We start from the raw sequence: 27,840 nt of genomic DNA, 5'->3' as shown, positions 1-27,840 counted from the left end.
ACCCTCATGGAAAATACTGCTAAGCATCACATAATAATGTTAAAGGTTACAGTTTTGGGGGGCTGCATTTCTATTTGTGCAGGGTTACATGTGGCCTGTGTGCTTTGGGTTACACATTCCTAATTTAAGGTTTAATTTTACTCTGAAATTCTTTGCATGGCCTTTAAATGAGATCCGGTTGATTTCCACATGTCCTTCTTGTTTTGTCTAGCTGGAGGTCATGGTTCTTTTCAGTTTAAAAATTTTTTATTTTTTCCTTTTTTGCAGTCCTGGGCATCTAACAGAGGCCTCAGACACAGCAGGCGAGTGCTCTACTCTAGGCCAGGTTGAAGGTCATCTTAATGACACCTACGACAAGCAGAGACACACATTTCTGATCACCTTCCTGCTTATCAAGAAACACTCCAGTCCTTGCACATCCTCCCTTTAGAGAAAGCAGCAGTGTTGGCTGGAAAAGTATCAATGATTTCAGGCACCCAAATAGGAAGAGTAGCCAGTCGTGGTGGTGCACGCCTGTAACCCAGCACTCAGGAGGCAGGAGGACTGCTGTGATTTCGAGGCCAGCCTGGACTACATAATGAGCTGAAGCCCAGACTGAACTGTATAGCAAGACTCTGTTTCAAGAAAAAAAAAAAAAAAAAGAAGTATTAGACTATGCTAGAAAAGTCAAGACAAGTCAAAGATCTTCATAGTTTGAACTGTCTGTCCCACATGCAATGTTACATACAATCTCAAAACAATGGGAAGAACTGAAAAAACTCTAACATAAAAATATAGAACTTCTAACTGAAGCAAGAGAGAAGATGGATCTTCCCTGTAGGTCTTAGTGTTTTAAACTTATTAAATAGCATCACAGTAGGGAATAAGAAATGCTTTTTAAATACTTTACTTTTATATTGCTTCATGTCTTACAAAGCCATATTGATATAGAGGGAAGAGATGTAACTCCCAAACCTAGGAGATATCCAAAACGTGAGTTCGTGTTCTCTAAAATCAAAGAATGAATTCTAGGAACAATGGAGGCTAAGAGTAGGAAAAATTTATTGAGAGAAAGAAAGCTTCTACCTAAGAGAGACAGAAGGGGGACTGGAAAGTGGGTTGCCCACCCAACCCACATTTCAAACATGTTTTATACAGCAAAGCCATGTGGTGAGGCGGGTACAAAATGGGACAAAACTGTAAGATTCAATGGAAATTTACAAGGTGGGCATGAGGTGGGACAAAACCATGACCAACCAATAAGATTACAAGTACAGTCACCCAGGTAATATTGATTAAATGGGGGTCAAATGAGGGAGCAAGTCACGTAGCAAGTGTACAAGGATTTTCAGTAAGGGTGGGTCAGGGATATTTCCTGAAGAAACTGGGTGATTGAAACCTGTGTAGAATATTAATCACCGCTATTCATCCTACATGGATGTGCTAATTTCTCTTCTTTTACAATGCTGGCCTTCAGTGAATGTGTCTTCACTCTCCTACTTGTTGGCTCCTTGTGGGCTGGTCCTGTCTAACTGCCTACAAGATATCTAATTAACTTACCTATCTGCAATAATATCGTCATGTTTGCTGTGTCTTTGGCCACTCTTTTTGAAGTATATATGCACTGACTACAAAATCGCTGTGTAACACACTAGTATACGGCCTAGGTGGTTTGTTGTTGTTGTTTTGTTTCTTCATTTTGTTTTGCTTTGTTTTATTTTTTGCAATGGAAGATTGAACCCAGGGTCTTTGCACTGAGCTACATCCCAGGTCTTTTTTTGTTTTAAATGTTTTTGTTTTGAGACAGGGTCTCACTAAATTGCTGAGTTTCCCAGGCTGGTTTTAAATTTGTGGTCTTCATGCCTTAGCTTCAGATGAGGGGATTACAGATATGCATCACCACACCCAGTTTATAATTCTTCTTTTTTTGTTTTTTTTGAGATAGAGTATCACTATGCAGTTCAGGGAGGCCTTGAACTTGCCATGTAGCCCAGATTGGCTTTGAACTCTAGGTGATCCTCCTGCCTCAGCCTCTGGAGTGCTGGGATTACAGGCATGTGACACCATGCCCGGCTATAATTATTCTTGAAATTAAAATTCCATAGAATAGATACACTGTAACTTCTTAAAATATTGCCATATTGTCCCTTCCCATTTGCTACCAGTATAAGTTTTGCTACAGTGAACATGTTTGTGTACATAGTTTTGTACATCTTTGGACAAGTCTCTGAGGATACAATCTCAGAAATTGGCTGGGTTGGTGGTTCACCTCTGTAATCCCAGCACTCTGGGAGACAGAGGCAGTAGGACTACAAGTTCAAGGCCAGCCTGGGCAATTTAGGGAGGCCCTGTCTCAAAGTAAAATGATGAAAAGGGCTGGGGATGTTCCCTGGGTCCAGTCTCCTACTGCAAAACAAACAAACAAAACAATGACCCAGAAATGGCAACATTTTATGTTGATGCCAGCCTTTCTGACAGCACCAGCTATACTAAAGTCCCATGTCAATGGGAAGTCATAGTTTTAAACTTCTATTTTTCACTGCTGGGGATCAAACCTTGTGCACGTGAGGTAAGCTCTCTACCACTGAGCCATACAGTGGTTCACTTTTTACATTTTTGGTAATTAAATAGGCAGTAACTGGTCCCTTACTCTTGGTTTTTTGTTTAAAGCTATAAGACAACACAGCAACTAGCAGTGTATCTAATTTATCACTTCATCAGTTCACTGAGCCAGATGCTAACTACTTAGCACAGCCTTTATATCGGGGGTACTTCCCATCTGAAATGATGTACAGTTAGCCCACTATTTGGGTGTAGAAATGGAGATGTCTGTGTTTTCCAAATGCTAGTTTAGAATTCATATTTTTGGAGCTTTGTTTAAGCTCTTTTTATATTTTGAACTGCTTGACACTGAAGAAAATAGCATGTGGAGGAGAAATAGTCACTGATAGAAATAGAAGGAATTTGACTGCACAGCTACAGCCAGAACTCCAAACATAGTTAACAGCTTTGTAATTGATGTGCAGTACCCAGGCTTGATACACCAGCATGAGCTCATGACTGACTCTCAGATGTGATACAATCATGAGAATCACTGTGTATGTGTGTATGTATGTATGTATCTATGTTTTGTGGTACTGGGGATTGAATCCAGGGCCTTCACACTGAGCTACATACTCAGCCTTTTATTTTGAGACATGATCTTGCTAAGTCACTAACTTTCCCAGGCTGGACTCAAACTTGTGATCCACCTGTCTCTGCCTCCCAGAGTACTGGGATTATAGGCATGTACCACGTGCTCAGCTGAGAATCATTTTTTAAATTAAAATATGAAAAGTAAAGCATTTCTTCAGTCCATTAATTCGCTCTGTCCTTGAACATATTAGCACTGATGAATGAATTGACTTCAACCCACAGTTACTTAGCACCTGGTGAATTCACAGTACTACATGTTCTGGTCTACAGAGGTTGCTGAGATGAATAACACGTGGTCTTTCCCCTTGAGGCACCCATAGCTTCTTATTATAGATCTGAGAACATTTTTCAGTTGACAGATATCTTAAAAACTGCCTCTAAGACTGTAAAAGAATGTGTTATATTTGCAGACTATGAGGTTCAGGGGTCAATTTACTTTAAGGCATGCAGTCTTGGACCCCATTCAAAAAAGCATCAAAATATGTGTGTGTGTGTGTGTGTGTGTGTGTATGTGTATGTGTGTGTGAGATGTGGTCTCACCTATGAAGGGGCCCAGGAGCAAGGGTGTGTAGGATAGCCTGTACTCATGTGGTTTTTTTTCTTTTTTTATGCTACTGTTAGCCGATTTTGGTGTGTAGGAAACTCCTTCTAGAGGTGATTGCTAGATTCTTTCTGTCCCAAACAAAGAATTGAAGAAAACAAGGATAAAGACTGCCTTAAAGGTAGGACAAAAAACCACAGAAGGGCATGGAAAAAGCAGGCTCTGCAGAGTGAGCTTGAGCCAAGAACAAGTAGGAAAAATGGAGGAAAATTAAAAAAAAAAAACCTACAGTGTAGGGTGAGCTACTGTGAAGCGACACGATATCAAACACTTAATGGTGACTGTCCTTTTATATTTCCCACACTAGCGTCATGTCCAGATCATCCTATCAAAAACCTGTTCAAATTCTCAAAAGAAGTCCTCATGCTGGACTTTGGAATGGTTCTGCACCCATGCCCGGGACTTTGTCACCCCTCCTTTCCCAGCTAGTTTTAGCCACTTCCTACGTTTTTGCTTCAGTACTGACAGTCAAACCTGGACTCAAGTTTGCACTCAGTTGCCATGCCAGTTCTTTTTATTTACCTTGAAACAAGGTCTTGCTAAGTTGTCCAGCTCACCAGTGATCCTCCTGCCTCAGTGTTCCAGAGTGCTGAGGTTACAGGCATGTGCTACCACACCCAAATAGGAATCATGTGTTTACAAATGAAAAACTTTGGCCAGGCATGGTGACACATGCTTGTAATCCTAGCATTGGAGAGGTTGAAGCACGAGAATTGCTGCAGTTTGAGGCCAGCATGGGCTATATAGTGAGTTCAAGACCAGACTGAACTATATAGCAAGACCCTGTCTCAAAAATAAAACAAAACAAAACAAACACACATACATATACACAAATGAAAAACCTTTCAATGACTGACTTGCTGTTTTAGCAGAGTCAAGTTTAAAATATTGCTGCTCAGCACAGAATAATTTGAATGATTTAAAACTATTTTTGCTGGGGATGGTGGTGCACATCTGTAATCCCAGCACTCAGGAGTATGAGGCAAAAGGATCACTGTGAGTTCAAGGCCAACTGGGGCTGTATAGTGAGTTCAAGACCAGTCTGGATTACAAAGCAAGATTCTGTCTCAAACAAAACAAAACAAAACAAAAAAATCTGTTTTTCTTGGTAGAAAATCTGTTTTTATTGCTAAAACTGAAAAATCTAACAGTCATTCTCAGGTTTTCTGAGCAGAATATATCAATAGCCAATTGATATTGATGAGCACTGGGCTCCCCACATGTCTGAATTGTATCTGGCTGAAAGCTTGGGTTTGCCATGTACATCGGCTATTGATCACTGGAACTAGGCTTGCATGGTCTTCATAGATATGTGGGCATTGTCCCCGTTCAGTGAGCATGTACATAATACAGCAGGAATCCTGGAGGGTATAGCATGATATCCAGAGAGATAATAATTACATACTGAAGGCAGAAGAGGGGTGGCAGCAGTACTGTTACTGTGCAATGAATTTAGCAGGTATAATCTGGGCTCTTGTGTATGATGAAAATGAATCGAGATCTTGACAAACTGTGCTCAGCGCAAGTCTGTGCCAACAAAAAATATGGCACAAACAGAAAAGTGGTGTGAGTGTGACAGGAAAGCTAAAGCACTGAACACAGATCACAGCACACAGCACACAGCACCCCCTAGATAAATCAAGATTTTGGAATTTAAAAGATCTGCACCTCAGCTCAGGTGCCTCACCTGACCCTCTAGGTGTGATTGACAGGAATGATTGACAGGGTGCTGAGCCATCTCAAGGTCTCTCAACTTGCACACTTGTTCCAGAATTCACTCTGATCTTAATTACAGCCATGAGATATATTGCATGTTCATGAATCCTTAAGAAAGTTGGAGCAGGCTGAAGGTGACTAAAGATCAGACCAGCTGAGCCAACTCATATGCTCTCACCTAGAGCATCAGAGATCTACTAGGTTTTTGTTATGTGATTTTGTACCTCTCTTAGAATAATCGAAGGAAAAATGTCCCTAGGCTGCTGTTTAGAATTAAATAGGTGGAAGGGAGTGACTCTCTGTTGTTTCTACTGCACTATTCTGCCTCAAGAGCCCTGGATCCTGAAAATCTATAAGGGGTGCTGCAGGAGGAAGTTCCATTTTCCTCAGCTTCTTGCAGCTGAATAGGGGCATTGGTTCTATCTATATGGAGACCAGGGAATCCTTGCTTTGTTTGATCTATAATTTCAGGGATCTTGGTTCTTCCTCTGAGGAGATCTTGACAAACTGTGGATGTAGAGGCAGGTTTTGATCTTGGCCTAGCACCATCATCAGTAGTTTTTTTTTTTTTTTGTGGTACTGAGGATCGAACTCAGGACCTTGCACTTGTGAGACAGGTGCTGTGCCACTGAGTTAAGTCCCTGGCCCAATTACCAGTAGTTTAATGGCTACCAAACAAGAAGAAACAAATTTGACTAAGAGATTAAGCATGTAAGATCTAAATAGTAAGCTTATGAGAAGACTTAATGAAGGCCATGTCCAGGATAGTAACCAAAATCCCCAATTCCAGATATTTGACCAGGACATCCATGACTCAGTTTTTTGCAGATCTTAGAAGTGTGGTCAACCACTTTCTGTGTTGAAACTCTCAGTGTTTCCAAATGATTCACATAGGAACTACATTCTTCTTTTAGAGACAAACATATCTCTTCTTTTTCAGTTGGAAGGAGATTTAGTCCCATATGGTATTGTATGACCACTGGTTCTACTGAGTCTATTTGATCTTAAAGGATGACAATAGTGTAGGCAAGTTCATGTAGGCTCTGTGTCAAGTTTTTAGGTAGCTGTTGATGATTAAAAAAAAATGATTAGTTTTAAGGTATTATGTAAGTAATCACTTTATTATCTCTATTAGGGGCAGCTTTTGAAACATTCAGGAGAATCCCAAGAGAAACAAAAAAAACACAAAAGAAGTCATGTTATAATTTGGGACAGGTTAAGGGTAGTAAACAACAGTAATAAACCTAGACAAACAATTTATTTAGAGGAAACAAAATTTTTACTTACCTGGTTCAACACAATAGTTGGTGTTTTCTTTTTTTCTTTTCTTTTTTTTTGGTGTTTTCTTTTCTGAAAAGAAACTTGAAGTTGTTCACTGTTTTGCAGGTGTACAATCTTTGTTGTCCCTTTTCTTTATTTTCTGGAGTCTCAGGCAGCTTGGGTTTTAACCTGTAGATGTGAACACAGCTATCTATTTCCTATACCTTAATTGCAGAAGGAGTGGTTAATAGTTGTGTAATGGTCTTTCCATTTGGGTGTGAGCTGGTCCTGGGGTCTACTCCCCTTCCGAGTCTTGATTAGGACCTGGTCACCAGGGCAGACATTGGGGCGACAATTATTGTTAGTCCCTGGGAGTGGAAAAATCTTCTATCCATATTCCTGGAGGGCTTGTTGATTAAAAAAGTTTTAATCAACTTTGACAGTTTCCAGATGGGTCACATGTTGAAAGAGCTGAGACATTTCAGATTTAGTGAGTAGCACAAAGGTCAAAAAGGGTCTCCCATGTCTCCCATAAAGCATTTCAAGTGGGCTGAGATTAAGTTTGGACTTGCAGCTGCCTGAAGCCTCCTTAAGGGAATTAGCAAGAGATCTAGCCACTTATGGTGGAGTTCTTGATGTCACACCTGGTGGGTAAGGGAACTGCACAGGAGAAAGTGTGCACCATCTCCATGACAACTGTGTAGGCAGAAGAACAGTGCCAAGTGCAACTTGGGCACCATCAGACATCAGTGGCAGATGTTTAGCAGGCCTTGAAGAACAAAAACAGTAAATCATGTCCCAGCCACTGCAATTCAAAGAAGCCTGATGGCATCCACAACCACTGACCATCCCGAAAAGTGTGACCTCACTCTATCTGCCCAAATTCCTCAAGGTAGTAATCCTTCCCCTTCCCTTTAAATTCTTTGTTCTCTGCTCACTCTCTGCTAAGTTCCTTTTTCCAGACTCAGGCTGCTCATGTGCCCATATGCAAGTGAATAAACAGCCTCATTGTTCACACAGTGCCTACCCAACTGGGGTCTCTCTCTCTCTCTCTCTCTCTCTCTCTCTCTCTCTCTCTCTGGGAGATGGCTACATCCTGGGATTCTCCCCAAGCTGTGTTCTTCTGTGGGGGTTCCACTGGAAGTCAGATTCCCCAACACTGACAGTCATCCCTGCCGCCTCTGAGTCATGACGTCAGGGACCCCTGATGGGCGCCTTCCTAGACCTTGTTCTCCTGACCACCAAAGACTGAAGCTGCCCTAAGGCCTTGGAGGCCCCCTGGACCATCTTGGACACCAAACATCAAGTAACTCTCACAGTGGAGGATAAATCCATCTCTTTCCTGACTGATATGGGGCCATCCATTCTACCTATCTTTTCCAAGGAGTGATCTTTCTGCCCTGACTACTGTTGTGGGCATTGACAGTAAAGTCTCCAGACCTGTAACCCCTCCCCCAATCTGGTCTCAATTGGGTCAACACCTTTTCCCACACTCACTCTTAGTCACCCCCACCTGTCCATTTCCCTTTTAGGACGAGACATCTTGATCAAAGTGTTGGTCACTCTAACCACCCCCAGGACACAACCAGCACTTATAGCCTCCTTGGTCTCCCCTTCCCTGCCTCCTTCTGAGGTTCCCATCATTTCCTCTTACCTCAACCCCAGAGTCTAGGATACCTCTTTCCCATCCCTGACTTCATCCCGACTGCTTACTATCCCTCTCAAACCAAACCACCCCTACTCTGCCCAATGACATTATCCCATCCCTGACCCAGCTTTACAGGGACTACAGCCTATTATTTCTCAGCTATTGAGATTTGGTCTCTTAATCTCTATCAGCTCCCTTTACAACATCCTCATTCTCCCAGTACAGCAGGCAGATGACACAGACTGATATAAGATCTCCTTGCCACCAATCAGATTGTGGTGCCAAGCCCCTGCACATTTTTGTCCTCTACTCTTCCGTCTACCACTCATTACTGTGTCTTAAACCTAAAAGATGCCTTTTTTCACTGTGCCCCTACACCCCTCCTCACAGACCCTCTTTGCCTTCACCTGGACAGACCCTGAAACCTGTCAGTCCTGACAGCTGACCTGGACCATCTTGCTGCAAGGTTTCCAAGGCAGCCCCCTCCCACTATTTCAGTCAGGCCCTTGGTCATGATTTGCTCTCCTTTCACCCCTCTTCCTTTCACCTCATACAATATATAGATGACCTCCTCTACAGCCCCTCATATGAGTCACTCCATAAGCACACCCTCTTCTTATTATAACATCTAGATGCCAAGATATACTGGGTATCTCCCTGTTAGGCCCAAATCTCTTCCCCCTCCATCATCTATCTAGACATCACTTTCCACAGACATACCCAACCCCTACCTCCAGATCCCAATCTCAAAAGGTCAATATTTTGCCCTTTCCAACATACTGGCACATTCCTTTCTGACCTAAGCCAGCAAAGGTCCCTTCCTCCTGCTTTGCAGGCTCACGCCATTCTTTTCTCCTTTCATGACAATTTTCATACAGGATACAGACTCCTAACCTGACTTCTTGAGCTTCTCATTTGCTTTCCCTCCTAGAAGACCCCTCTCAAAACCATCACTGCTCAATGTTCTGACTGCTACACAACCACACCTCAGGGTTTTCTGAGATCCTCTCCTTTTCCTGCACATCAAGCATGAGGCTTTTCTCCAACTCAGGGCTGATGAATTAACTTTACCCACATGCCATGAGTATAAAACCTTAAGATATCTCCTAGTTTGGGTCACTGTCTTTACTGGATGGGTAGAGGCCTTTCCCATAGGCTCAGAAAAGGCCTTGGGCATTGTCAACTCCCTCCTAGCTGATATTATCCCCTGGTTTGGCCTTCCTACCTCTGTTCAATCAGACAATTCAATCAGCTTTCATTAGTCCAATAAAATCTCCACACCCCCTACCAGCCTTAGTCATCCAAAAAGATAGAGAAAGCCAACAGCCTTGTCAAGTCCCACCTTGCTAAGCTCACACTCCAGCTCCATAAAGGCTGGGTTTCCCTGCTTCCAATCACTCTTCTTCACATCCCAGCCACCCCTTGGGAACCTACAGGATAGAGTCCATTTGAGCTTTTATATGGCTGTATTTTTCTTCTCAGGCCAAACCTCAGCCCAGAGGCCAGTCCTATTGGAAAGTACCTCCCAGATCTGCAACAAACCTGAAAAAGGTCCAATATGCTGCTAACCTTCTCTTGCCTTCTCCTGACACCCAGCATTATGAAGACAGCCTAATGCTGACAGCTGTCCATCTATGAGACTCTCCCCATTAGTTACATTGCTCCCATGTGAAGGTGCATCCTGCTGATAAGTCATCTGACTCCTCATAAAAATCCCAAGTAATCTCTCCTATTTCCTTCGGGCTGAATTTAATTCCAGAAGACACTTAAATGCCTTGCCCTTACCTATTCTGCCACTTCACCCACTTCCTCCTTTCAGTCTGCTTTAATCTTTTTTTTTTTTTTTTTGGTACCAGGGATTGGATTTAGGACCTTGAGCTTGTGAGGCAGGTGTGGTGCCCCTGAGCTAAATCCCCAGCCAAGTCTGCGATAATCTTACTTGGTTTGACCCTCAGGCCTCCATCCTTATGTCCTTCATTACACAGATAAAAGATCTCCTTTTTCAGGACAGTCTGTGTGACTTCTCCCCAGAAAAGATCAAGTTGTATTCCTTCCTGCTTACCCTCCTCCTGTTCAATGACTGATAGACAGGACTCTAAACACCCCATGTTTCTAATATATATTCTCCTGTTGATTTTACTTATAATCCTGTTAGGGGTCCAAATCCATTGCCTTTTGCTTCAGGGATTAAATCACTTTTCCTGCTCATGCTTGCCCTCATCCTGATTAGGTTCTCTTCCTCTTCCTCCCATCCCCTCAACTGCCAAGACAGAGAAAAACTCATTCCACTTTCCATGCTGTTTCAACCCAGAAATGCTCACAGAATACTCCTTGGGAAGAACTGTCTTCCCTTGGTGTCTTGTCAACCATGGAGACATATTCCTTGGCCACTCACTCATGTTCTGTTATGGCCCTGAGTCCCAGCTGGAGATGTCTGCTGTCCACCTTGCTGCTGCTCTCATTACTTCTCTTTGTTCTCCATGGGAAATCTCCTTCCCCTTATTCCCCTTTCCTCCCCCCAGCCTGCCTGGCACAATTAAAACCCCAAACTGCTCTTGTTTTCTCTCCTGAAATCTTTTGGACAGCCTCAAAAAAAAAAAAAAAATTGGCTCCCTCCTTACCTTACAGAACCAGATAGTTTCTCTGACAAGTTAACCTCCAAAATCATATAGGCTTAGATCCTCTCACAGCCAAAAATGGTGGCTTATATATCTCCCTAGGAGAAAATGTTGCTTTTATATCAACCAGTCAGGCACAGTGTGGGACACAATAAAAAGGCTAATTAAAAAGTTTCAGAAATTAGACAATGCCTACAACTTAGACCAATATTTAAGACTGGACCTACTTTCATTAACTAGATCTCTTGTCTCTATTGTGCTTCTGCTCCTCTTTTGGCCATGCCTCTTCAGGGCCTTTTCACAATTCCTACAAAATCAAATTCAAGCTATCATAAATCAGTCAATGTGACAAATGCTAGTTCTGACCACTCATCTATACCATCCCATTCCCTAAGATATCTCTCCCAGTTAAGGTGTCTGTACTGCCCACATGTCCTACATGACTCAGCCATGAGAAACAACATTCACCTTCCCTACTCTCTCTTTTTTTCTGTATAACAACAAAAAGACAGGCATGTCACTCCTGGTGGGTAAGACAAATGCATGGCTGGAGAGTGCACCATCTCCATGGCAAACATGTGGGCAGGAGCACAGTGCCTAGAGCAGGCCAGATACTATCAAGCCTTGGTGGCAGATGTGCAGGAAACCTTAAAGAAGAACAAAGTCAGTAAATCAGCCTAGCCAATGCAGTTCCAGGAAGCCTGATGTTAACCACCTGAAAAGCATAATCTCACTCTATCCACTTAAATTTCTCAAAGCACTAGTCCCTCCCATTCCCTTTAAATTCTTTGTTCTGTGATCAATTCTTGCTGAGTTCCCTTTTCCAAATGCAGGCCATTCATGTGTCCACATGTGAGTGAATAAACAGCTTCTTTGCTCATACAGTGCCTGCTCAGGTGGTCTCTCTCTCTCTCTCTTTAACACACTTGACACCACTTGGCTAAGGTTTGCTTGAGAGTTTGATTGGATTTCTTGACTTTTCCTGATGATTTGGGCATTCATGAAGCATAGACATGGTGTTACTGGGTTTTGGGGTTCTTGTATCTCCTTCCAGAGGTGGTTTCTTGGTTCTTTTTTGTGCTGAGCAAAGAATTGGCCAAGACAAACAAATGGTAGCAAAATTTTATTAAAGGTAGGAAAAGAAACAGATCTTCTGAGTGAACTTGAGCCAAGTAAAAGTAGGAAGAGAAGTGTACCCTACAGCATGAGGGTGGGCCACCATACAAGAAAGAACACAGTGGCAAAACCTCAATGAATGTGAACTGTCGTTTTTTATCACCCACTCCTCATCCTGATGTCAAGTCTAGGCCATCATGTCAAAACCCTGCTCAAGTTCTTGGTAGAAATGCACATGCAGGGTTTTGGGAAGTGTGCATGTGTTCTGGGATCTTGTTATGTCTCCTTTCACAGTCAGTTTTAGCCACACCATACTTCCCTATCTCATTTCCTCCTAAGGGGTGCTGAGTGAGAGGAGGTCTGTGTCTTCTTCCAGCTGGAAGAAGCTGTAGACCCTAACTACTGGGAATTATGTGCTCTCCAACAACCTTGGGATATTATGGCTCACAGGTTAGGTTCAACAGAAAAACTTAGAAGACAATGAGAAAATAATTAGTGACTATTGAGCTGTTTGTTCAATGGGAGAAAGAAACAACTGTTAGCCCAAATATGAGGAGGAGGTCAGATTTCCATCCTTCTTGTGGAGGACAAAGTATGGCAAAGAGGGAGGTTAGACAAATTATAGAGAGGCTGAGAGCCATAGCCTTAGAAGGATTATCCACACAATGGATCTAATTAAAAACAGGAGCCTCAGTACAGAGCCCCATTTAAGCTATAATGAATTAGGGTCATTAGTGACTCTACTCATCTGCACCCTAGATAAATACTGGAGTCTTGATTTCTGAAGAGAAGCCTCAGGTCTTCCAGGAATAGGTTTCTTTTTAGTCCTGTGAAAATTCTAGTGACCATTTCTCATGTAGGATTTTTATAGCTTGTCACTGCATCCTTTGAGGAAGGATCAAAATGGTTGATCAGGAACTGGGAATAATGCTAGGGTTTTGAGGGGCTTTTGGTGTGCCATTCTTGCCTTCCTATTAGCCTTTTGATTTAGTCTCCTTGGGATACCTTGTAATAAATGATAGCAACCTCCTTGGGTAGATAGATTACCTCTAAGAGTTGTAAAATTTCTTGCTTCTGTTTTATGGATGATTGCTTATTAATCAGCAAACCCTTTCTTTCCAGATCACTTCATGGGTATGCACCACCAGAAAGGCCACTTTAGAGCCTGTATAGATATATATCTTCTTGGCTTTTCCTAATATCAATGCCAAGTAAGATCTACTAGCTCTACCTTTGGAGTAGAGGTTCCTAGGGGAAAAATTTTTGCTTTAGTGACCTGTTGTGAACTGACAACTGTATAACTTCCCTTTTGATGTCCTTCTTGGACAAAGCTTTTTTCATCAGTGAACGATTCTTGTTTAGGGTTTTGGAAGGGCTGATCACTGATGTCCTGCCTGCTTGCATAGATCTAGGAGATCACTTGTTCATAAGAGTGACTAACTTCTGGGCCTGTAGTCATCAGAGAGGCAGGACTAAGAGTAGTGCAGGGCTAGAGATTTAGCTCAGTGGCACCACACCTGCCTTGCAAGTGCAAGGTCCTGAGTTTTATCCCTAGTATGAAAAAAAAAAAAGCATAGTGCAAGTTTTTTTTTATAATAACCTCGGTGGTGGCTAAGAGCATGGCCTGATATTTGGTAAGTCATTCCCCTGTTAACCACAAGTGACCTTTGGTCTCAAGAATCACTCTGACTTGATGGGAAGTCAGGAGTTCTAGTTTCTGGCCTAAAGTCTTCCTCTACTAGTATAGCTATAGTTACTACTGCCCTCAGGCAGAGTGGCCATCCAGCATCTACTCCATCTAACTTTTTGGAAAGTATGTCATTGAGCAGAGTTCTTGTTCTAGGCTTTGGGTCGAGATACCCAAAGCAATTTCACTCTTTTGTGATATATAGAGGAAGAAGAGTTCTCTTAAGTCAGGTATTTTATTATGCCATGTGGCAGGATCTACCTGTGGGGTAATTAGGCTATGGAGACATGGTGTAGTCCCAACAGTAAAATCCACTTTGGACTTTGTTGGGATTTTAGAATTTTCCCCAATTTTGATAGCAAATCTCTTCCTAGAAAGGGAGTATAATACTGTAGGACAACTAGAAATTCATGGTTAAACATTTAGCCTTCAAAGAGATACATCAGAGCAGGAGTAATCTCTAACAAGGCATTCTCTTGACTGCAACTACGGCTATAGATCTAGAGGAGGGTACTCTGGTGACATGAGTTAGGCACAGAGGCTGCCTCACACTCAGAGCAGGGCCCAGGCAGTGGCTTCGTGGATTCATCTCCTCAGTGTCAACTTCTTGCACTTTAAACATGAATTTTTCCTTGGTTACCCCTCAGATGATTTGGGTGACTATAAAGCATTGCCAATTGCAATATCTATAATTCTAGGTTTTCTCTTTTGACGCTTATCCAGATCCTAATTGTTGAACATAGAAAAGGCCATGTCCAGCAATTGGTCATAGATGTCTGTGGTCCCATCTGAAATTTCTTCATCGATACAGATGTGAGACACCTATATTCCCCTGAGAGATAGTATCTGAGGACAAAATCATAAAAGATATCTCTCTTTTCCTTGGAGGTCACACTAAATACCACAGTTTCTGGGATTTTTCTGAGATGAAGGTCACAAAAGCTTGAACATCAGGGACTTCATTCTGCTTGCTTTCTTTCTTTCTTTCTTTCTTTCTTTCTTTCTTTCTTTCTTTCTTTTTTTTTGAGGCAGAGTCTCACTACATAGTTTGGGTTGGCCTTGAATTCATTATGTATCCCAGGCTGGCTTCGAACTCACAGTGATACTCCTACCTCTACCTCCCAAGAGCTGGGATTACAGGCATGCACCACCATACCTGGCAGCCTTCTATATTTCTAGCAGGCATGATTTTACTGAAAAATAGTCTCATAGCTTAAACTACCGTCCAATAACCTTCTCTCACCATTTCCTAGTTTAGACTGAACCCCAACCATGTTGCAATAGTAGATAAAGTATTCCTTTTTTAAACTGACAGGATCAAATATTTTCCACTGATCAAGGATATGGCCTAGTGGCAAAGTTGGTGGAATCTGCAGGACATGGTTCATGAAATTTCCCATGGCTTGTCTTGGAGCCTGTGGAAAGAGACAACTAGGTCCTAGGCTTTTGTTTTTTTTTCTGGTACTGGGGATCGAACTCAGGTCCTTATGCTTGTGAACCAGGTGGCGGAACCACTGAGCCAAATCCCCAGCTTGGTCTTGGTTTCTTAAGATGGCATCTCATGCAGAAGGAGGAGACCTGATTTGAGCCCACAAAGCATCCCTTGTGAGACTCAAGTATTTACTAGACAGAGATTTCTGTCCAAAGCTAGGATGATCTGGCCTCTTTTATAGAAACATATAAAAAAAAGCCCTACTGAGGCCTTTTTGTCTGCATATAGGAACCAACTAACTCCTTAGGGAGAAGATATTCAGCCATTTGATGGCTCTACCTAGTTCTTTGAAACTCCCATGAGATCAGTGTGGGAGTCTCCCATGACACTCCCTTAGCCACATTATACCACTTGATGGTTTGCTTAATGTGATGAGAAAAGATGGTGACCCTGACTAAGACAGCACTCTGAGAAACAGTCATTTGGGGGAAAAGTGCAGATGGGACTTTGAGCTCAAAAGGAGTAAACTTAGGTAGGTGGTTATTCAGGCAGATGACCAAGTTGCCAATAGCTATTTTTCCCCAAAAGAGTGAGAAACCTGAGCAAAGTATCACAGAGAACAGAAACATGAGGTCAAAAAGGCATACTAGACTGGTGCAACCACTGTGGAAATCAGTATGGAGATACCTCAAAGAACTAGGGCTAAAGATCCCATTTGACTCAGCTATTCCCCTACTGGGAATCTTCCCCAAAGAATTAAAAGAATCATACCACAGCAATATATGTGCACCTATGTTTATAGCGGCACAATTTGTAATAACTAAAGTTTGGAAACAGCCCAAATGCCCATTGATTGGAAACTGGATAAAGAAGATGTGTTTTTTTTATAAAATGGAGTATTACTCAGCCATAAAGAATGAGAAACTAGATACATTTATAGCTAAATGGATGCATATTGAGGCCATATTCTTAAGTGAAATAAATAGGACACACGTGTAAATTCTCTAGTGTGAGAAAATGAAAGTGTAAATAAGGATTAAAATGATTAAAATGAATAATTGATAATTTGAAATAGGAAGAAAAGGTCCAAAGGGGTAGGAGTAGTGGGAGGGGAAGGGGAAAGGAAAGAAGGGAAAGGAAAAATTATGAGAAAAGAAAAAAATGGAAATGAAGTCTATGTAAATAGGGAAGTGTGGAGGGGGTGAAGGGTGCACGGGTAATGAGGAAAAACATAAGAAACAAGATACATCATGTACAGGTACAAGCACCCAATGATAAATGTAAACATATTGTATACCTAAAATGTACCAATAAAAGAATTTAAGAAAAAAAAGGCATACTAAACTTTAGGTCACACACATGGTACCTAAAGGATCTGTTCTGCAACTGGATTAATAATAGGCCCTTCGGTTAATTTTTTTTTTTCTTTTTTCTTTTTTTTTTTGGTACCAGGGATCAAACTCTCTGGCTATTCTTTGCTGACTTGGATCCACAATGAGTGACCAAAAATGGGAAAGAGAAGAAAAGTGGAGATAAACTTCGATTGGGCCTCCCATGGCTGGAAGAAAAATACAGAGGCTATGTATTCTCCTCCTCATCTCCCACATGATGAGAAAAGCAGGAAACCATTTTCAGCATCATGAGAAGAGTCTCCTGAGTTTCCTAGCCTAGGGGAGAGAGATAGGAAAAAATGAATAACAATAACAACAACAACAACAACAAAACCCTTCATGCCTTTTTAGAATGAAAAAAAAAGAAGTGCCCAAAGGGCCTTACCTGCTCTCCTGGCTGGCTATGCCAAATATGTAACTGGCTTTTGCGGGCACTGGAGTCTCCACCAAGTGCCCTGGTTCTCAGTTTACAGAGAGGGAAGACTGGATCACAAACCTTGGATGTGTTTGGAGGTGGCTTTTAGGTTCTTTCTTTCCTGAGAAAAGAATTGGTCAAGAATATCACAAACAGTAGCAATGTTTTATTAAAAGGAAAAGAAACAGACTCTGGAGAGCAAGCTTGGACCAAGAAAAAGTAGGAAGAGCAGTGTACCCTAGAGCAGTGGTAGTGAACCTATGACATATGTACAACCCATGGGCTGTTTGTTATCATTGGAAAGTTCTAAAAAGTTCACCATCACTGCCCTACAGATGAGAGGGGGAGGTCACTGTGGAAGAGAGAACACAGTAGCAAAAACTTAATGTAGATCATCATTTTTGCGTCACTCCTCAGACTAACATCAGGTCTAAGCCATCCTATCAAAAACCTGCTCAATTCACACAAGAAGTCTACATGAAGGGTCTATATGCATTCTGTGCATATGTTACAGCATCTTGTCATACCTCCTTTCCCAACCAGTTTTACTCATGTCCTACCTCCTGTCTCGATGGTACTTAATTCCCTGTGCTTTAGTGACTCCCTGTGTCATTTGGGATGTAAAGTAGAATGTGTTATTACTCTGGAGAGGTCTAGGATGTCCTTCCCTAGGATTACTTCCCGAAAGAGGACTTTTACCTCTTCCAAGGCCCATTCTAACCTGGTAGGGAAGGCCTCTATCCACTCAGTAAAGGTATCAATGCATACCAGAAAGTGTGTATATCCTTTTCACATAGGCATGTGGGTCAAGTCTATTTGCATTCTTCTCTGGGGAGGGCCCTAACTTTTGTTCTGGCTCAGGCAATGGGGAAGGATGAGCCTGTGGATTATGGAGAGTACAGACAGGACATACTTTAGCGACCTGGTTACAGACTCCAGGCTCTATAAGGAGCCTATGTGCCATAGCACTGGTGGTGTCTTGCCCTAGGTGGAAGGCATCATGTAGGGACTTAATGACTTTCCATTGCACCCACTGTGGCAAGAATAGCGGGGGTCCCACATACCACTTTTTTTTTCTCTTTTGAATTTCTCCCTCAAAATGGATTGTTTGAACCTCTTCTTTAGAGTATCCTGACTCTAAGACAAGGTCCTGGAATGGAGCATAGATAGAGCTGTAGCTAGGCTAGAATTATATTGGAGAGCAGTCTGTTTGGCAGTGAAATCTGCCTTAGAATCAGCCTGGTAGACAGAGTCTAAGGAAGCTTGATGTTCCTGGAAATGGACAATGATACCTCACTTGGGAGACTTACTGTCACAAGGAGGTTGAGGATCTCACATCTATGTTTTATTGGAGACTGCAACAAGTCAAAATTCTTTCTTTCCAGATGGATGAATGTGCATGTAAGCCCAGAAAGACATCCCTGTTTCTCAGCTATAAAGAGAGAAAAGGGGTTAGTTGGGTCTGGGAATCCTAATGATGGAGCCTGCATTAGGGCCCATTTTAGGGCTTTAGATGCCTCTTGAGTGGCTGCTGTCTATTTCAAGAGTTCAGTTTCTGGTCCTCAAGTTGCCTCATATAGGGTTTGGCTATTAGTCCAAAATGGGGAATCCATATTTGGCAGAAGGCTGCCACTCCCAAGAAAGCCTTCAGTTGCTGTTTAGACTCTGGAAGACCCAAACAGTAAAGTGCCTCTCTTCTTTTTGGGGACAGTTATCTTTGTCCTACAGTTAAAACCTATTCTAGATATGTCACCTTTGGTTGAGAGATTTGGGCCTTATGGGGCATGTCGTAACTCCTTTCTGTTAGAAAACTGGGAGTCTTAGTGGTGCTTTTATCAGATAATTCCTTTGTGGCATTACAAATGAGAAGGTCATCTATGTACTCTAATAGGCCTACCTTTTAAATTTAAATCTCTGAGGTCTTGAGCTAACACTTATGCAACATTTGGGGGTTATCTCTAAAGTCCTGAAGCAAGACAGTCACGTGTACTGTTGGCAAAATCCTGTTTGGGGGTCTTCTCATTCAAAGGCAAATAAATATTTGGAATTAGGATCCACAAAGATGGAAAAGAAGGTGTCTGATATCAAGGACCATTTAGTGTCTCCTGGTGTGGGAAACCATTCCATTGATTACACTCAAAGAAGGCTGTGAGCAGTGCAGGCTATAAAGAGTTAACCACAACGGGTGGGGATTTAGCTCAGTGGTTCTGGCACCTGCCTTGCAAACGCAAGGTCCCGAGTTTGATCCCTGGTACCAAAAAAAAAAAAAAAAAAAAAGAGTTAACTACACAATTGGCTTGTTTTGAGAAGTCTATGTGACTAGATTACATGACAGCCAAAGTCATAGTGACTTGCATCTAAATTCCATTCCAAAAATTAAAGAATGCTTTCTCTTTTCTCATACAAGCCTTGCCTGAATTAGCAATGTATCCATTGCAACCACACATAGCCCTCTCACTTTAACCTAACTATGATGTCACCAATAAATGTCAGTGTCTTTGGCTGGCCAGGGTCTTTTACTGCTTCTCAGCCTTGGTCATCTTGGCTCCCTGTATCTGTCTCTTTATTTTTGCCTTTAAGTTTTTCTTCTTGTCTTGTGCCATGGCACTGAGAAGGAGATTGGAACCCACCATGGAGGTCTCCAATATCCTGATATCTATGCTAAAAGAGAATATGGATCTGCTACTAATCGATGAACAGGTACCATTGCCTCATTGATGGCTCTGAGATCTTGCACTATGAAATAATCTCCTGATGGCTTGACTATTGGTAAACTGGGTGTATTGCATGGGGACTGGCATGGCACTAGTAACACTCTAGCCAAAAACTTATTAATAATGTGTTTTAACCAGAACTTGGCTGATTATCACAGGGTAAATCTCTTAAGGCTTCATCATTAGCCTGCTTTGCAGCCCTTATAATCCTTTTGCTTTCTACTGCTGTGCAACAAGAGATCAGGATAAATTGGGCATCTTGCCAGGTGACATAAAAAGCCATTGTTAGGGTATGGAAACTTATCAGGATCAAATTTGTCAGCAAACTTTTCAGGATCCTCAGAATCTACCCAGTTTTTGTTGCACTGCTGAATATCCATAACAGAAAGGGACTTTCTGAGAAGGCATGAATAGTAAGGTTGGATAAAATACACCCAGATCATAACTTATGCTCCTTGTCATGAAATTTAACCTTACTCACACCATTAAACAGGTGGGGTAAATGAGGCATACCCTAAAATGGGTTTTGTGGGGAGGAGTTATGGGAAAGCTAAAAGGACTATCCTTGAGTCAGTCCCTGGACCACTAATGGGGACCTGACAAGGCATCTACTGAGGGTCATGATCTGGAAAGGCTAAATTCCTTGGTATTAGGTCACAGAAGACTCATAGAGCCTTCCCTGAGTTAGTTCCCACACAGGATCTTGACAAAGCATCCTCTAGATTATCTATAACCAATTTCAGCTTGTATCAAAGCACCTCTGATATAGCTGAACTAATTCCCGGGAGGTTGGATATTCCAGCCATGTGTGGGCATGTGCCACTTTTCTTTTTGAACCTTAGATTTTCCCCTATGTCCACAAAGAATCCTGAACCAGGATGCCTTACGAGCTGGATGCCTCTTAGTCAATTTTATCCCCCCCCCCACACACAATGTCCTGTACAGGGACGGCTAGCAATCACTCTATTTAACAGAACCCCCAACCCCTAACAATTTTCTACAGATGTGGCTCTCAGTACCTTTGGCGGGGAAATAGGCACTTCTACAGATGATATACCACTATTTGACAGTCTAGAACAAGGAATAAGACCTGTCCTGAGGTAAAAATTCTCATCTTACTAAATCAAACAAACCACAAAGCATACACTTCTGGTGACAAAACCTCAAGTTGAAAAGTCAGATGTGGTGTAAATTCAGTCACAAATGCAGGTTATATATCCTTTAAGATTGGAACATAAACCTGAGGCCACAGTTATTACAATGAAAGCAAAACCAAGTAGAATGGAGAGAAAGAACTAGCATTAGAGAAATGACTCAGGAGGAAATAGCAATAGGAAGGCATTAGGACTCGGAAGAGTCAGCAGAGCTAGCTCTCTTGAAAGTGTAGGAACAAGGAGGTCATAAGCAGGAAAAAGGATAAAATAGAATCTTATTAAGCTTTATTGAAGAAATTAATAAGAAATCTTACTAAAGGCAGCTGTGCCTCTGCAGTTAGATTCTAGCAATTAGAAAGACAAAGGTAGAGAAAGAGAAACCAGACCAGGGAAGGTGTCAGGTAACATAATTAATATAAGAATTTAGCAGGAAGAGTCAACAGGCAAAACAGGGATGTAACCAGGAACAGGGTAACCAGCTACCCCCACCCAATAAAATACAAATGAGACAGGGGATAGTCACCTAAGGATGCTTATTTAATATATATAAGACACACAAATCTACACACATATATTTTATATGTATATTATCATTTCAGCACCACTCTATCACTGCACCAGATCACATATCCCCTTACTTAATTTCTAACTAAGCTGCCCTTCTATAAGGCTCCCCCTCCTTACACTTATCCATCACAAAAAGACAGGAAAAAATAAAATGGCCAAAAGAATGTAGACAGAGGTGCCCAGGATAGGGTCAAAGACAGCCAGCAATCCAAGCAGATTGTTACAAGTCCCAGGTATCCAATGTGGGGCAGGGACACCAGTCTTAAAAAGGAGCTGATAGAAATTCACAGGTATTCACTTTTTGATGCCCCCTACTCTTCCAGAGTAGCTGTCTATCTTCTCTTTCTTTTCTACCCCTTTCCAAATAAATCATCTGCCTTTAATTTAAATTCTGCCTCTTTAATTCAATACTGGTGCTGACTTTATGATCCCAATGGGAACCTGGTAGGATCCTGGTAGCTGCATGTTCCAGCAGAGCAGTGGTATGGCATGGTATACGCCCCTAGATGTGACAGAAGCTCTCACAGCTGCTGGAAGAAGCAGCGTGAACTTTTAAAAGAGACAGATTTGGGTGTCCTTTTCTTCACATGCAGGGAAGCACTATACTTTCCAACTCTGTTTCCCTGAATTGCTCAGCACCAAAAAGCCAAATAATTTGAATACTCTGATAGATGAAAGCCTGAGTGGGGAAAGAGGGAACAAGAAGGGAACCAGAGGGCCAGGGATTTAGCTCAGTGGTTCCGGCGCCTGCCTCGCAAGCGCAAGGTCCCAAGTTCGATCCCCGGTACCAAAAAAAGAAAAAGAAGGGAACCAGAATTCTTCAAAAGGAGAGTGAAGGAAAGCAAATCATAAAGTGCACTCAGTGTGAGCCTGTGAGTCAAAGGGCCCCACAAACATCTTTGGCACTAAGCAAGGGCTGTTCAAGTCTACACAGTGCAGGGCACACCACCAAGTGTACCCCACAAAGAAAAGTAGCAATTTTAGGTGGACTGGATCTGTGTTTCTGAAGCCCCTGCTGTGGGAGACTATGCCAAAGCTAGGATACTTGCCCATCAGCTTCCTCTGTTTGGTTCTGCTCAGGTTCATTCCCCCGAAGGTGTGAGGAGTCACAGCTGCTAAGATGGAATTCCCGTGTTGCATGAAACAACAACAAAATACAACTCCAGTTGATCCACAGGGGTTCTCCTATTCCCTGCAAAGGCAGAAGCCTTGTTTCATAGTCACTGTTTCATCATCTCTAAACAATGATCAGTTCAACTGTTCATCCTGGAAATCCATCCTGCATACTCAACAAAGAGAAAGAGAGAGTCTCTCCTCAAGTGGCTGAGGATTACCTTCTTTTTTGACTGGGCTTCTTTTGGCTCTTGGCTTGTGACTCCTGATGTCTGCCAATAACTCCTGGTGTTCATTAATATTTCCTGGCTAGGACTCACCAAAATGTTACCATGTGACAAATTTAGCAGAGTAATCTAGGCTCTTGTGTATGACAAGCGATGAATGGCAAGTGCAGACTCAGTTGCAAGTGAAAAGCAGCTACAGAATGCTGTGCTCAGGGCAAGTTGGTGCTGTCAGGTTAAGGGGTGCATAACACTGTTCCCCAGACAGCTGGCATCATAAACACAGCACCAGTAATGAATTAAAGGAATGAAATTTAAAGGGAAGATACTTTGTAAGAAAGAAAAAACAGAAGACAGAAAGCTGCCCTATGTGAGATAAGGGCACGGGGCTCTGGAAGATGGGTACCTGTGAGCCTTTGTCTTCAGCTTCTTTTTGTCAAGTTGTCAAGGTCAGGGGGCTGAAGAAGTACTTTTTCAGGTGAGATTCCCAATAAAAAAAAGGCATGTAGGGCAGACATCAGAGGAAAGCAGGTACAATTCTTTATTTTACAGCACAACACTTACAGTAGTTGTTATCACCTTACTGAGACATATTGAGACAAAACATCTGGGTGATCTTGCATGGCTGTATGGCACATGTGTGGTTGTCTATGTTGATTCATTATTATATAATGAGGTCTCATTGAATGCCTGCACTAAATGACAGGGTTGTATCCTCAGGTATCCTCAGACACCCTCAGATGCCTGGGCTTTGACACATCTGACTGTGGCTCCCTACACAAGTGATAAAGAGTCTCCCTCCCAAATCAGTGCCTGGAACTTGTCATAACCTGATTGGCTCTCTGGCCTGTCATGAAGGATCTCAGGCCACAAGACCCTAACCTAGGCATCATTGTCTATATGCACATTCCTAAGTGGGCTTTGTTTTTCTCTTGCCTGCTTGTCCTTGTCAGGGCCTTATCTCTGGGATTTATAGGGGGAGGTTAAGAAGAACCTTACATACAAGATTACTTGGAGTTAGTGATTAAGTAAGTGGATACATGTGTATCTAGTGCAGTAATATAGTGACCCTAGAGTGAGAATACATATATATATAGACTCTCTCTCTCTAATATATATATTAGAGAGAGAGAGTCTGCCCCCAAAAATGCACACATACTTTAGAAAAAGAAAGTGCACAGTCTCCTGATTTAATACCTGTAGACTTTTATCTATGGGGGACCCCAAAGGATGTCATAAATCACAGAAAACCCACTACACTGCCAGTCTTTAGAGAAAAATTGAAAATTCATGTGCAGTAATCTTTTTTTTTTTGGTACTGGGGATTGAACTCAGGACCTTGTGCTTGCAAGGTTCACTGAGTTAAATCAGTGGTCCACTGGAACCCCTGAGCTAAATCACCGGCCCAGTGTGCAACAATCTTAATGGACACTTTGAGCAAAGTTACCCAAGCAGCAGTTAGCCATACTAATAAATATCTGGAAGGTAATGGCCACAACTTTGAGTACCTCTTGTAATTGTAGAGGCCAAAGGTAACTTGAAGTAATCTCATGATGTCTCAAAAAATTTAGTATTAAAATATTTATACAAGTTGTTCTTTTCATGAAGTGTGTATACATGTTTTTGGCAGGATATATGTATATACATGTATATATATATATACATACATATATGAAATAAGACTTTTCTTTTAAGTGACTGCCTCTTGTCTCCTTTGGATTTTATTGGAGAAGGGGAAAGGCAGGTAACTTAGTTAAGGCACCTGGCTTCCTCCTGTGCTCTGTTGACCAGCTTTCCCTACTGTCTTGTTAATTGCTCCCACCAGTAAAGTTTTAACTCTTTCTAGTCAGGATCAGCTAGAAACCCTAATGAGGCTTTTATTTTATTCTTTTCCCTCCCTACAGACCCCTTTTCCCTTCATGAACCAAAAAATGACAGAAAAGCAAAAGCCCTGCACACAGGTCATAGCACACAGAAGCAGCAGCAGCAGCCCCTCATAAATTGCCTTTCAGCATTTAAAGGATCTGCACCTCAGCTCAGGTGCCTCTCCTGAGTCTCTAGGTGTGATTGACAGGAACGACTGACAGGGGAGAGCCATCTCAGGGGCTCTCAACATGCATGCTTGTCCCAGAATTCCCTCTGATCTTAATTACATGCATGAGATGTAAGTGCCTACTCATGAACCTTTAATAAGGTTGGAGTAGGGTGAAGGTGACTGAAGGTCAGGACAGGGAATCCAACACATCAGAGATGTACTGGGTTTTTGTTAGGTTATTCTCTACCTCTCTTAGGATAATAAAAGCAGGATTATTTTACAGTGCTGTTTAAATTTAAATGGGTAGAAGGGAGTGACTCCCTCAGCACCATTGTTTCTAATTGTGCTAGCACCAGTTTTAATCAGGCAAGGCTTCTTTTTAATCAAGCCTCAGGTTAGGCACCTTAGAGATGTTTCCTCTTAAAATTGTCCTAAGAAGCACACGGGAAAATTATTCTTTTAACTAAGAATGTGTAAAAACTAAGGTTCAGAGAAATTATATTATTCTTTTCAAGCTTATATAACCATGGGCTTGTAGCACCAGGATTCAAATCCAGAGCAGCTTGACTCCAGCCTGATGCTCTTTCACCATAGGCCTTTGTTTGTGTGTGTGTGGTTTTTTTTTGGTACCGGGGATCGAACTCAGGTCCTTGCACTTTCAAGGTAGGCGGCAGAAGCACTGAGCTAAATCCCCGGCCCGCCATAGCCTTTGTTGAGGAGATATGCATCAGATAAGACCAAAGGGAAAGCCAGTTGTTTGAGTTGCCATCTTGAGTACTTGGAACTTTCGAACAAATAAACCAGCCCTGAGTTGGAAGTTACTTGAAGTCCCTATTCTGTTCTGAAGTTGTTTGGGGCTACCATCCAAGAAACAAAATAGCCCAATAAATATTGAGTTTTTGTAATTGTGTCTGATTTTGTCTATTGGGAACTCCATGGAAGAAGTAAAGAACAAGATCAGGAAGAAGTCAGTGTGATCTCATTAAAAATTTTTTTTTCTCTTTAATGTAAAATATATAGTACTTCAAGGTAGATGTTTGCAATGGCACCAAAAAGCATCAGTAAAAGGGAGCTGGACTCCACAAGTTCACTTATATAAAAGCCTGATCAACATACTATTTAATATTGTTAAGGTACTTCTTAGAGTTGCCTCTTTGAAATTATACCTCTCTCCTCACCGACTCTCTCTGGCTTCTGTTACTTTTCTCACGTGGCTCATCTCTCTTTTTTTCTTTTCAGTAAACCACTTTGCCAATTAATCTTTTTTTTTAATACACACATCAATATTTTACAGAAAAAATAAAGAACTCTTTAATGTTAAACTGTAATTACATCTTATTTTTTCAATGTTGAAACCTAAAATTTTACACAATTATAACCAGTAAACATAATTTATATACTAATTAACATTTTGATTCTTAAATATTTTTGCATACAGTTTTACATATATCAATATTTAAAGGCTATATAACAGTTTACCATAGCAATAGCAACACACTAAGATTTATCCATTTCTCAACTGAAGGTCTTTAAAAAAAAACTTGTAAAAGTAGCTTTTTAAAAATCTTTTTCTTTTTGTTATCTGCTGGCAGCCATCAAATCATGCTGGCTGACAGTAAAATTATTGGGCATTTAAGGAAAAAAAGAGATAAAATTATAATTCTTTTAGGCACCATGACAACAGTCTGTTCTGCACATTTGCAAAGGAATCTTAGCAGGTTTTTGTTGGGATTGAATCCAGGGATTTGTGTGTGTTTTCCTCCACCCCCAACCCTGGGTAGGTTTTTAGTGTGTTGACGGATCATTATTAGAAAGTGGTGGCGTTATCTTTCAGCTAAACAATTAGTTAACAAAGCCATTTGTGGAGGTTGGCACAGCGAAGAATTTGGTCATTCAGGGATGAGCACAGTTGGTGGTCTTGGGTGGGAGAAACAGCATCTGATAAGCTTTGATGAGGTATTGACTCCTCTCAAAAGTTAAAAAAAAAAGGAAGAAAAGAAGGAAGGAAGGAAGGAAGAGAGGAAGGAAAGAAGAGCTTCTGTTAGACATAAAAGAAAAATCATCTTGTGTCCAAAGACACAGAAGTGAGATGTAGGACTGGGGTGGTGACTTTGGCGCAAACATATTCAGATTTTAGAGTACTAGCCATGGATTCCACAAGTCACTATACCTTCCTGAGAGTAAATTTCCCATCTATAAAGAAACACAGTGCATTATCCCATAGGATAAGTGTTGGGGTCAAAGGGACAGAATGCCAAGCATGGACACAACCTATTGTTGGAGAATATAAGAGATCAGAGAGACCAATGAGTGAAACAGGAGGATTTATGTAGGTTTGCACCAGCTCAGAGGACTTGTGTCCAAAGGCTGAGCCCAGAACAAAGGAAGAGCTCTAGTTTTATACATGTTGCAGAGGGTGGTTGGTCTATGTAACACCACAAAACTTGTGGATAAAAGCAGAACAAAAGCAGTCAGTCAAGCTGTGACAACTTTGCAACTTAGCCTATCTTGGTGGCCTTGGTCAGGTAAAAACAGGATCTTATGAGAACAGGAGGCCGTGAAATCTTACAGGGACAAAGTTACTAATTTTATTTGTTATAGATTAAGGAACATAGGGAGGGAGGAGTCTAAGGGGGAATTGCTTAGGTTGGGGAAACTTGTTTTTCCTTCTTTTAAAAGACCTGCTTCACTGTGAGGGAGCCTCAGCAGAAGTTAGCTCCACCTCTGACTCAGGGCTCTGCTCCTGAGGCATTTTGCAGCCACTTGTGAGGATATCAGAGGATATCTTGTATGCTTCCCTCCCCATTGTCCTAATTTCATGCTGTGTTGATGTGAAGCTCAGTTTTTACACACATTTTAAAAATTAAGGACTACTTCAGGACAAAGTATTCATAAACAACATTGGAAATTTCAGCAAAAGAATTTTTCACAGTGAACTTTCAACTTGAAGAGGTTGAAAATATTTCAGATATTTT

The 27,840-nt window shown here is 41.7% G+C and overlaps 1 long non-coding RNA gene across 3 annotated transcripts in view; it reads left to right on the top strand.

Moving 5' to 3' along the window:
* The window catches only part of LOC110349756 (uncharacterized), a 44,607-nt gene extending 18,443 nt beyond the window's left edge, over positions 1 to 26,164 (top strand). For 2 of the 3 annotated variants that reach the window (XR_015439357.1, XR_015439359.1), the window contains one exon: positions 268 to 8,657. This is a non-coding gene — a long non-coding RNA (uncharacterized LOC110349756). Of the gene's footprint in view, positions 1 to 267; positions 8,658 to 16,704 lie in introns of those variants that run through there. The other variant, XR_015439358.1, reaches the window with a different exon arrangement.
* Positions 26,165 to 27,840: the final 1,676 nt, after the last annotated feature.

The sequence above is a fragment of the Heterocephalus glaber genome, unplaced genomic scaffold (genome assembly GCF_053883595.1).
Source record: "Heterocephalus glaber isolate CG9 unplaced genomic scaffold, H.glaber_assembly_v1.0 deba00001472, whole genome shotgun sequence".
NCBI lineage: Eukaryota > Metazoa > Chordata > Mammalia > Rodentia > Bathyergidae > Heterocephalus > Heterocephalus glaber.
Note: the sequence above shows the minus strand (reverse complement) of the source record. Positions and strands in the feature narration are given on the sequence as shown.